Source organism: Euprymna scolopes, unplaced genomic scaffold (genome assembly GCF_053919585.1).
Source record: "Euprymna scolopes isolate OS-2025 unplaced genomic scaffold, ASM5391958v1 sca690, whole genome shotgun sequence".
Lineage (NCBI taxonomy): Eukaryota > Metazoa > Mollusca > Cephalopoda > Sepiida > Sepiolidae > Euprymna > Euprymna scolopes.
The window spans coordinates 1,100-5,000 of NW_027633758.1; the positions used below are offsets into that span (position 1 = coordinate 1,100).

General features: G+C 57.7%; 1 pseudogene; it reads left to right on the top strand.

Annotated features, from left to right (window-relative positions):
* Window positions 1–2,486: 2,486 nt before the first annotated feature.
* Window positions 2,487–3,901, top strand: part of LOC145275248 (small subunit ribosomal RNA) — a 2,372-nt pseudogene continuing 957 nt past the window's right edge.

Here is a 3,901-nt window from a genome sequence, read left to right on the forward strand (position 1 = left end):
GTTTTATAAAACATGTTCGGTAGGAAGCACACTTTGGTGTGTCGGTTCGTCGGAGCAGCGACTCTTTGCCTCGTGGTGGTCCGGAACGTCTCTACGGGCTTGTCGCAAAGGCGTCAGAAAGTGGCATCTCCGCCGCCTAGGGCTGTCACCGTTATCGCTGTCGCCCCGCGCTCCAACTTGTTTTGATCCGCCGCCTTCGTTCCTGCCAACCGTGCGCCCGCTCATCGTCGTTAGGTTATAATACGTGGTACGTGTGTGTGCTTCTCCGTGGACCTAGGGCTGCTCGACGTGTCGAACGATATGTTGGAACAACTAACGGCTCCTTTTCCTGGTTCCATAGTCGTCGTGGTACCCGCGTCGTCAGCCATATCTATGTCCACCATGTTTAGCCGATACGTTTGCTGCAGCTTCTGCTTCCGCCTCAGCGTTCGCCGCTCTCAGCCGCCGCTGTTGTTGCTGCCGTTCTGCCATTCAACCACTACCTGCGAATCTTTCGATGATCGGCCGAACGACCCATCGCTGTGCGACCGATAAATCCTCCGGATTAGGGAGAAACGCCGCCGCTCTCTGCCGCCGTCGAACGGAAAAACGTACATTGTAACGAACGAACGAACGAACGAACGAATTAACGAACGAGCGAACAAACAAACAAAAATAGCCGCGGGGGATGCACTATGTAGATCCTGATCCCCTTGTAACCATACGTACGTTGTTCGATGCTCTCCCGTCCTGGAAGTCGCCGCAGCAAACAGGAGGATGAGCAGCAGCAGGCGCCGCCGCCGTAACCGCCGCCTGCCTGCCGCCTCCTACTCCTGTCAGCGTCCGATCTCACAGCCGTGTGAACGTTCGCTGACACCCGATTTCTTTCCGTCTGGCAAAACCTTGGACGTCCCGCTCGCGGTACACGTGCTGCAGCGACTTCTCGTCCGACAACGCATAAGCGTCGACGTCTGCCGCCGCATCTTCTGATACGTGGACGGTGATAGCGCTAGTCCCTTCTTGCGCCACCTCCACCTTTGTTAGCGCCAAAGAAGATCGATCGAGCAGTCGTGGTCGCAGTCGATTAACCCGTTTTCACCGTCCGCAGTTCCCAAGCCGCCGATCAAGTCGTTGCTCTTCTTGTTCGTTCTTCCCATACCGTCGATTTGCACGGCTGCCGGATGAGCCATCCTCTGTCCGGCGAAGCGCTCACGTCAGTGATCGATACTTGCACCGACAGTCCTCCCGCTCGCGACTCGGTGCTCGAATCGGACTCGTTCGTTTTTATCTCGATGCGATTGTGAAAAGGGGGACCGGTCGTCAATGTCGTGTGTGTCGACGATGTTGTTCGCCCGGTCCGCCGCGTTGTTGTCGTTTTTTTTTTTTTTTTTTTTCCCCTAACGTTCGCCGTCGCACGGACGAAAGGGTGAGAAAAAAAAAAAGCTCGAAAAAGCCGCCCAAAAAAATCGGACCGAGGAGCCGCTTGCGAGAACGCGCCATGTGCACGTTGTCTCTCCTCGGTTTTCCGAGCACGAACACGACGCCGGTCGGTCGGTCGGTCGACGAAGGCGACGACGAAGGTGACGGGAAAATTTACGCCGCCGCTGCCCTGGTCCAGCTCCTCCCCGATGACGGCTGTGATGTTGACGTTGACGTTGGCGACGACGACGACGACGACGGAGACGACGACGACGACGAGACGGCATCGATGGCGACCACGATGACGACGACCTCGACGAGTTCAGTCTGCACCTTGACCTCCGATGTCCGTGTGCACTGCCGTCGTGCTGTTTGTCGTTTGTCGTATGTATCGCTGTCAAGGGTGCCGTTGTCGTTGTTGTTGTCGACGTTGTTGCTTGCTCTCTCGTCTCGGTCGGTTGGTACGTTGATGACGACGACGACGACGAAGACGACGACGACGACGACGAGACGGCATCGATGGCGACCACGATGACGACGACCTCGACGATTCCAGTCTGCACCTTGACCTCCGATGTCCGTGTGCACTGCCGTCGTGCTGTTTGTCGTTTGTCGTATGTATCGCTGTCAAGGGTGCCGTTGTCGATGTTGTTGTTGTCGACGCTGTCGTCTGTTCTCTCTTCTCGGCCGGCTGTGACGTGGACGTTGACGACGACGACGACGAGACGGAATCGATGGCGACCACGATGACGACGACCTCGGCGAGTTCAGTCTGCACCTTGACCCTCGATGTCCGTGTGCACTGCCGTCGTGCTGCTTGTCGTTTGTCGTATGTATCGCTGTCAAGGGTGCCGTTGTCGTTGTTGTTGTCGACGTTGGTCGCTTTCGTTCTTTGAGTCTCGGTCTCGGTCCAAGTCAGGGGAGAAACAAAAAAGAGGCCATCAGCGCGGGCAGCGCGCTTCTACTGACGGCGAACCTCCTCGAAAAACAAATAAACACGTGCCCGTCGTTGTAGTTGTCTGTCTTATGTCGGTCGGTCGGTCGGTCGGTCTGTCGTTCTGTCGAAACAAAGTCCCAAATTCCAACGATACCTGGTTGATCCTGCCAGTAGTCATATGCTTGTCTCAAAGCTTAAGCCATGCAAGTGTAAGTTCACGCCACGCATTAGAACGGGCGAAACCGCGAATGGCTCAGGAACCGGACCTAATCCTCGGGACCGTATTCCTCCTCGGAGGCGATGGATAACTGTGGCAATTCTAGAGCTAATACATGTGACACAGGCCGCGATCGGTCGGCGCGCCGTCGTCGCCACGCCTCGCGCGCTGGCACCCGCGTCGGCCGTTCCGGGTCGCGGCGCTACATATTAGACTGAGACCGATGCGCGTCATTCCGTCCTCCCGTCGTCGGCGTTCCCGCTCGCGGGTCCGTTCGGTGGCGGGGCTCATAGGGCGGCGCGCTCCGCTTTGGTGACTCTGGATAACTCACTGGTCGATCGCACGAGCTTTCACGCCCGGCGACGGGTCTCTCGAGGGTCCGCCCTATCAACTGTCGACGGTCGGTTAAGTGCCTACCGTGGTTACTACGGGTAACGGGGAATCGGGGTTCGATTCCGGAGAGGGAGCATGCGAAACGGCTACCACATCCAAGGAAGGCAGCAGGCGCGCAAATTACCCACTCCCGGCACGGGGAGGTAGTGACGAAAAATAACGACGCGGGACTCTGTCGAGGCCCCGCGATCGGAATGAGTACACTTCAAATCCGTTAACGAGGACCAACCGGAGGGCAAGTCTGGTGCCAGCAGCCGCGGTAATTCCAGCTCCGGTAGCGTATATTAAAGTTGTTGCGGTTAAAAAGCTCGTAGTCCGAACTCGGGTTCGTGGTCGCGCAAGCGGCCCCGGGGCGGCGGCGCCATCGTCCGTCGTTGACTTTGGTCGTCCGTTCGCATTCCCGGCCCTTTCCGCCGGTGTCAACCGCTAGCATACCCGCCACGCGGTCCTGCCGGCGAGGTGGACGAGGAGGTCGTGATCGGGATCCGGGAAAAAAAAAAACAAGTGGTCGTCGGTTCGGTTCCGGGAGTAGTCTAACGGGGGGGTGCTACGTGTGTGTGTTTGGGTGTGTTCATTCGCATCCCCGCACTCTGACCCCCGCGCTTCTCTCCCTCTCCCTTTCCGCGCGTTCCTCTTTTTTTTTGAACCCCCCGGTCCGCTCCGAGTCCCTGCTTCGTGTCTTGTCTGCGCGCGTGTTGCGGTCGGCGGTTTCTCCTCCAAGGGTGCTCTTAACCGAGTGTCCGCGGCGGCCGGTACGTTCACTTTGAAAAAATTAGAGTGCTCAGAGCGGGCTGTTCAAGCTTGCATACGATAAGCATGGAATGATGGAAGAGGGCCTCGTCTACGTCTGTCGGTCTCCGTCTACGGCGAGGCAATGATCGAAGGGAGCGGTCGGGGCCACTCGTATTGCGACGTTAGAGGTGAAATTCTTGGATCGTCGCAAGACGAACTGCAGC